This window comes from Ovis aries, chromosome 5 (assembly GCF_016772045.2).
Source record: "Ovis aries strain OAR_USU_Benz2616 breed Rambouillet chromosome 5, ARS-UI_Ramb_v3.0, whole genome shotgun sequence".
In the NCBI taxonomy this organism is placed as follows: domain Eukaryota; kingdom Metazoa; phylum Chordata; class Mammalia; order Artiodactyla; family Bovidae; genus Ovis; species Ovis aries.
Window position 1 is genome coordinate 93,571,004 of NC_056058.1, and position 8,286 is coordinate 93,579,289.

At 40.5% G+C, this 8,286-nt stretch overlaps 1 non-coding gene across 1 annotated transcript; it reads right to left on the bottom strand.

The window, feature by feature from the left end:
• Window positions 1–1,394: 1,394 nt before the first annotated feature.
• Window positions 1,395–1,466, bottom strand: TRNAS-GGA (transfer RNA serine (anticodon GGA)). The gene has a single exon. It is a non-coding gene; the product is annotated as a tRNA-Ser (tRNA).
• Window positions 1,467–8,286: the final 6,820 nt, after the last annotated feature.

Sequence of the window (8,286 nt, forward strand, 5' to 3'; positions counted from 1 at the left end):
GGTTCCCAGCCATTGCTACTTCGAAGCAGCCACATGACCCCCAAGTTTCTTCTGTGACTTGGTGCCTGGATCTGTCATAGAAGCAGCTGGTGAGGATGAGTGGTCAACAGGTGATTGTTTGGGGAAAAACCAATAACAAAGTCAGTCAAATCCCAACACATGGATAAATATCTTCAGTTAAATGTTTATATTATAAACATGGCCTTCCTTCTCTTTTCTCTTAAGCTTGTCTTAAAATTCATCTTAAGTGGATCTAATGTGTCCATAAGACAAAGGAATGGGCTTCCCTGGTAGCTTAGTAAAGAATCCACCTGCAATGTGGGAGACCTGGGTTCTATCCCTGGATTGGGAAGATCCCCTGGAGTAGGGACCGCCTACCCTCTCCAGTATTCTGACCTGGAAAATTCCAGGGACTGTGTAGACCATGGGGTCACAAAGAGTGGGACAGGACTGAGCCACTTTCACTTTCACTTAGACAAAGGAAAACATAAAGGGGCTTATCTGGAGTCTTACCACACTTACTTAATAAAGGTTTTAGATTAATTTCCCCAAAAACTGAGTAATGAGAGCCTCTGTATTAAAATGCAGATTCAGTATTCAACAACTGTGTCATAAATCAGAATTATGATTTTACATGAATATAATAAAACTTAATGAGAATAAATGTAAAACCATATATTTAGCTATGAAATATTACTAACTGAATACAAGTCAGGAAGCAATTTATCAACAGTTTTGTTTGATAACCAGAATAAAAGATTTAGTTACTGTGACCTAAAAAGCCATGATAATTTTAATACAAATTTTGGAACTGGGGCAAAAGGTAAAGATCCTTCATGCTCTATCACGGTGCTTCTCAAATTTTGATGTGCCTGCAGATTACTTGGATATCCTGTACAGCAGAAGATTCTGGTTTAGTAGACACTGCATGAGGCATGCGGAGAAGGAGATGGCAGCCACTCCAGCGTTCCTGCCTGGAGAATCCCAGGGACGGGGGAGCCTGGTGGGCTGCCGTCTATGGGGTCGCACAGGGTCAGACATGACGAAGTGAGTTAGCAGCAGCAGCAGCAGCAGCATGAGGCATGAGATTCTGTAGTCAAAAAATCTCCAGATGATGCTGGTTCTGTTGATCAGGGAACCACACTTTGAGGAACAAAGCCCTGTACTATACAGATCACTTCTAGGGTGAGATATTCATGTATGAGCAAGCACCACATCTTCAGAGAATCTTTGAGAAATGAATTTGTTCAGAGAAGATGAGGCTAGATAGTTAGAAGTGAAGTGAATTCGCTCAGTCATGTCCGACTCTTTGCGACCCCATGGACTGTAGCCCACCAGGCTCCTCCCTCCATGGGATTCTCCAGGCAAGAGTACTGGAGTGGGTTGCCATTTCCTTCCCTACCCAGGGATCGAACGCGGGTCTCCTGCATTCCAGGCAGACGCTTTAACCTCTGAGCCACCAGGGAAGCAGATAGTTAGAAGTTAGACACTAAAAAAGAAAGTAGATCAAATTGGAAATGATGGTCATCTCTGACTGGCGTGATTCTAAAGGAGATTTATTTTATTTTATTTCCTTTCCTTGTATGTGTTTAATAAACATATTTCAATGACAGAAAAAGAAGTTAGACACTAAGTTCCATGAATATCAGTAGAAAGATCAACCTTTAATCAAGTAAGAGCTCTTTCAAATTGATAATATAAACCACCCAAAGACAAACTGACAAACAATTCTACAATGACAATAAAAAAAAAAAAAATCACAGAAGACCAAACACAGATAATAATTAAAACTCATTTGGTGGAGAGGCAAAAGTTTAAAAACTTGATAAAATCCAGTGGGAAACAGGCATTTTTTTGGTAGAATATGAATTACCACAATCTTTTTGAAAAGTAATCCAGCATTATCTGTTAAAATAAAAAATGTGCCCATATACTTTGTCTCATCAATTCCAATTGTGAGAGTCTTCACTAAAGAAATAAACCTAGAATTAGGAAGATACTCACCAATATGTTTACTGTAACATTTTTGTGAAAAGAGCTTGGAAACAACCTGAATGTCCATCAACTAGTGATCAGCTAAACAGTGGCATATGCAATCGAAGGGAGAACTTTACATAAATACTTGCCTTGCAAGGGTGGAATAATGAGGTAGTGAGCTCCTCATACTAGAATGTTCCATCAAAGGCTGTTAGAAATGCTTTCTGGGGAATTCTTTTACAGAATTCTAAACATATTAGTCTGTGTGATTTCTGAGTTTCCTTCTGACTCAGAAATTCTATAATTCTATAAATTCAGCACAGTGGCCTCAATGAGAGAAAGGAAGGAAGGCAAGTTTTCTACCCTATTTTTATCTACTCTCCTTATTTTAGAATTGGGACTTTGGGAGCAGTCGTAAGGGGTGAAATATTTTCATTAGCATGTATGCAGGCCACAAACTGAAGCTATTTCATTTAGATATATAATAAATGAAGAACAAATGGTTATTGGTTCTCTATGCCTAATTGTTGAAATAAGATCCATATTTCAAAAAATGCCTCTTTTATATTCATAGTCACTAGCAGAAAGTGACTAATTTGTGACTGTGCAGGGACAGGCATTAAACACCCTGAGCATATGGATAAGTGACTCTGCGTGTCTAAGATGGATGGAGCCTGATGCCTGCTCCTTTGCCAGGAGCGTGGGCCAGCATAAATGTACTCAGGAAGCAGAGAAAGCCATCTCCTTGTATACTGGACGGGGGTGAGCAGCCAGACGCCTGCATTTCCCTCCATCAGTGATTTCCAATCTGTGATACTTCCTCAGAGGTGCTTCGGGGGCCCAGCAAGCATTCGTTGCAAGTGTTTGAAATATGTTCAAATAGTTATTTTTAAGACTGTAATTAAAAACTAGCTAGCAAACACATTCAAATATGATACATATCCAATTTTAACACACTGGAAACCATCAAAATATGAATATACATTCTCACTGATTGGCTGTTTAACAAGTAAGTATCATGAATGTCAAAGCATGAATTAAGGTTGTGTATTAAAATTCTATTGTTTGTTTTATGAGTCAGTATAATTTGGAAGATAGGAAATTTCACTGCTAAAGCTCTTGATAATACCTGCCCCAAATCACAAGTAAGGGAAAACAGGAAAGTAAAGGTCGGATGAGGGAAGCTAGAAACATTTCTGTCAGAGTGATTTCTTCACATGATTCTCAAATCTTTCATTTGCTTATTTATTCATTCATTTGGCTGCATTGGGTCTTGGCTACAGCCTGCAGGATCTTCGTTGTGTCGCGCAGGATCTTTCGTTGTAGTGCACGGACTCTCTAGTTATGATGCACAAGTTCTGGCACAGGGATTTCAGCCCTTGTGGCACAAGGTCTCTGGAATTGCAGGCTCAGCAGTTGCGGCTCAGACTTAGTTACTCTGCAGCGTGTGAGATCTTTGTTCCCCTCCCAGGGATGGAACCCATGGCCCCTGCATTACAAGGCAGATTCTTAACCACTGGACCACCAGGGAACTCCTTAGCCCTCAAATCTTTAAATAGTCCTTACTTCCTTCAGAACACCCCACCTTAAAATATAAAAGCTCTTTATCCCACTTGAGAACATCTGTTTTGTTTTTTTCAGTATCTGATCATCCTTCTTCCCTCATTCTTATTTTACACTGTCATTTTGGGGGCAAAGGGAAGGGAGTTGTTACTAGAAGTTGGAATTAAGTTAAATATTGGTAAATGATTTGCATGACCAGTTTCTATTTGAAAGAAAGGCGTTCCTCTTGAAACAGTTCTTTTTCTATTGCAAATGTGTTTTGAGAAATTAAGTGAGCTAGGTAACTTTCCAACACAGAACTAGAGTTTGAGTGTTTTGGTTCAGATTCTAGTTCCCCCATCTTTACGGTGCAATGTAACATGCACACCTTTTCTAAGTGCAGCTGTTTCCCTTTCAGCAATTTGGGGATAATGTTAGTACTGTCACCACAGGGTTCTTGTGAAGGAAACAATATCCAGAAAGTATTTAGCATGGTATCTAGCATGTGATAAGCATTCCACATATATTAATGCCACTATTGTTCTATACATTTTTTGCCCAAATTTAAATACTATGAGAACAATGGACACCAAGGAGAAAAATAAAGGGGAAGGCTAAGAGGCACTCTGTGTGCAATCATTTGTGCTATAGAATTGTCATAAGACTTTTGCATTTATTATTTTATTCATCAATAAAACTTTTTGATTAGAAACCAACGTTCTGAGAAGACACCAAACAGCAAGTAATGAAGGTAGAGGAAAGCAGATAGAAATGAGGTCTTAAGGTAAATCTAGTACTCTTTCATGCTGCCCATGGGGTTCTCCAGGCAAGAATACTGGAGTGGGTTGCCATTTCCTTCTCCAGGGGACCATGTTTTGTCAGAATTCTTCACTATGACCTGTCCATCTTGGGTAGCCTGCATGGCATGGCTCATAGTTTCACTGAGTTACACAAGCACCTTCACCATGGTGAGGCTGTGATCTATGAAGGGGTTGACCAAACTTGGGAAGATAGTGGAGGACAGAGGAGCCTGGTGTGTTGCAGGACACAGGGTAGCATAGAGTTGGACACGACTTAGTGACTGAGTAACAGTACTCTTTCTTCTATGGTGTGCCTTCTGTCATAGTGCAAGACAGAGCTGTTAATAACAGGTTGCTGGGTTTTTTCTGCTCATTATTTTTCATAGGCATGGAATTCTGATGCCCCCTAGATGATAACTAATGCTGGCCATTCTTCACCCCTCTGATATTAATTTTTGTGTAAATATGAGACAGTTGGTAACCCCTTCACTGCATGAAGCAGAGGAAGGAAGAATTTCACAAAAGGAAAATGTTACTTCAGTTGGGAAAACAAAACAAAATAACCTCAGTTACTTTAACAGGCAAAATGTTATATAGGAAATCAGTTGAAAGGCACTGGTGGACTGAAAAGGCAAACGCGGACACACGGAGTTAATACAGAGAAAGTCAGGGTAGGAAGCACCTTTCACCACTAGGACCAGAGAAACACAGAGCAGAATCTGGGATCATGAACCCGGAAGTTTGGAGGAGGAGCCCAGATCCCTCCTCTCTGATCAAGCCTTGTCATTTCTCTTGAGCGCCCTCTATTGGCAGAGCCTCAGTAGCAGTCAGATGACAAAGCAGAAAATGGCGGAGTCCCCAGCTCCAGCCTCACAGGCAGGTTTGGAACTGAGAGGCAGTTGCTTAATAACCAGTACGGATGTATGCACGCACTGTCATGCTTAAGTGTGATTAATACATAAGATGTATGTTACAGGATGAATTGTGTCCCTCCTAACTGATATGTTGAAACCCCAACTTCTAGTACCTTCGAATATAACTGTATGTGGAGATAGGCCTTTAAAGAGGTAATTAAGGTAAATCGGGCTGTTAGGGTAGGCCCAAATCTTTTACGACTGGAGTCCTTACAAGAGATCAGGACATAGACAGCACAGATCAAGGGACAGCTGTGGAAGGACACAGCAAAAGAGGTGGCCATATGCAAGCCAAGGAAAGCAGCCTGAGAATGAAACTAAGCCGACTGAGACCTTGGTGGTGGCCCTCTAACCTCTAGAACTGTTCAGTTCAGTTCAGTTCAGTCACTTGGTTGTGTCCGACTCTTTGCGACCCCATGAATCACAGCACGCCAGGCCTCCCTGTCCATCACCAACTCCCAGAGCTCACTCAAACTCATGTCCATTGAGTCAGTAATGCCATCCAGCCACCTCATCCTCTGTCATCCCCTTCTCCTCCTGCCCTCAGTCCCTCCCAGCATCAGGGTCTTTGTCAATGAGTCAACTCTTCGCATGAGGTGGCCAAAGTATTGGAGTTTCAGCTTTAGCATCAGCCCTTCCAGTGAACACCCAGGACTGATCTCCTTCAGAATGGACTGATTGGATCTTCTTGCAGTCCAAGGGACTCTCAAGAGTCTTCTCCAACACCACAGTTCAAAAGCATCAATTCTTTGGTGCTCAGCTTTCTTCACAATCCAACTCTCACATCCATACATGACCACTGGAAAAACCATAGCCTTGACTAGATGGACCTTTGTTGGCAAAGTAATGTCTCTGCTTTTCAATATGCTATCTAGGTTGGTGATAACTTTCGTTCTAAGGAGTAAGCATCTTTTAATTTCATGGCTGCAATCACCATCTGCAGTGATTTTGGAGCCAAAAAAAATAAAGTCTGACACTGTTTCCACTGTTTCCACTCTTTCCCCATCTATCTCTCATGAAGTGATGGGACCAGATAATAAATCTCTGGTGTCTAATCCACCCAGTTGGTAGTATTTTGCTATGGTAGCCCTAGCCCACTAATACCGTGTGCTACAGAAGAAGCAATTATTTTATACTGGATGTCTTCTAGACTCCATTATATTCAATTTTTATTGCTATTTACATTATATATTATCTCAACTCTTCAGCCCCTGTCTTCATTTCCACTGGATTAGGTTCTTATGTCCCATTCAAATTATACCTGATTGATTTCCCTACCACCGGTTTTCCTACCTTCAGTTTGCCCTGTCTGCACAGAATAACCCTGATTACTCCACAGTTTAAGCCTCTTAATTGACTTCCTATAACCTGTAGAATAATACCCAAATTCCTGTGTATGGATTCCAGGCTGCTTCTTCTCCTTCTGTCCTGCCAGATCTCAGCTGCTGAAATTGCTCAGAGCCTTTATCTTAATATCATATATAGCAAGGTGGTTGAGGGGTGAGGGCTGAGTTTGGAGCTATAGAAAAGCAAAATGTGTATAAAATAGGAGAATTACCACAATCCATCAGTTCTATGATGAATTCCACTCAGCATTCTGTTTCTGATAGAGGATCTAATAGCTAAGAGACAATTAGGACTTTCAGAGGGCTGGCCCATCTTCCAAGTGTCCCATAAAAATCTGCAGAGGGACTAGAAGCATGCCTACCTACTAGGAATTAATCAGGGGTTAATTCAGAAAGGGAAGAGGAGAAGCGGAATAATAAGAGCTCCAACTGGCCAGGCACCTACGGTGTTAGCCAGTCACTGTGTTAAGCCCTCTCTATATGTTATGTATACCATGTAACTCTCAAACAAAACACCCTAAGGTATTTTTATCTTCATATTACAGAACACGCTCAAGATCACTGAGGTAGGAAAGCTGCCTTCAAGCCCAGATTTATTAGAGCTTAAAGCCTATGATCTTTTCACTGTGTCAAGCTGCCTCGGCTATTACTGAACATAGAGTGTTATTTGTTTCTATAATTGCTCTGGTTATTTAAGCAATAGAGTTTTGCTTTCAGAAAATAAGACCCTCAATTTCAATTCAGCACATCAGCTAGTAAAGCAGCTCTTTGTATAGAAAGCAAAATTAACCTATATTTAATAGCAACCCGTTATAGCTGCCAGGGCCATTGTCTCTGTAGCACGGAAGGTCTACTGCAGGTGCCTAGAGCTGCAACAACATAATAATGCGTTTTGTATTTCAAGGGGTAAAGACTTAGGATTGAAAGTGGTTGGCTGGGGAAACTGATGAAGACTTATGACTAGTGAAAGGATAGTCATGCTGGTAAGTATAAGAAGAAACCATTAGAAATATTATTTCTGGATTGGCTGCTGCACATATAAGTTGGTAAATATTTTGAGTGTCCTCTTTGTGAGTAGAGAATAGTTTGGGCACCGAACAAAATAGCTGTTTCTTTGACTTGTTAAATGCATCTGTATTTTGAGCAGAAAAGTTGGTAGAAAATGAGCAGTAAGAATGTTGAGCTTAATGAATCATGATACATGGTAAGTCTACCAACAGTTTCAGCTCTGTGGACATGTTCAAAGAGATTTCATCTTCAAGAAATAGTTCAAGATCAATCAGGAGGAAACTGTTGATGGAGAAACACTGAAGATCAATTCCTGATACCACTAAGGTGAGGGTATTCTTTGTTTCTAGTGACATATGGTATTTAAATAAGAAATATTCTGGAAGACTTGCTTAGCTGTTTCGGAAAAAGCTTCGGTTCTCATGGAAAGTAGTCTTTCTTACATATAATCTTTCTTGTGGTATTAAATGTCGAATACATAGCCCAGTACTTGTCACAGGTATAGTTCAGCTTTCTTGTCCTTATTGAAACTCTAGCTGTTCAGACTTTTGTTCCACGATCCAGCCACCACCTGGGTGTAATTACCAAAACTGTAATCACTTCAGAGGAAACAATAGCTTCTAGAATGCTGTTATTTCTTTTATTAACCAAAACCTACACATACAATTAAATTAGATGTTCTAACCTATGTTAAATTTA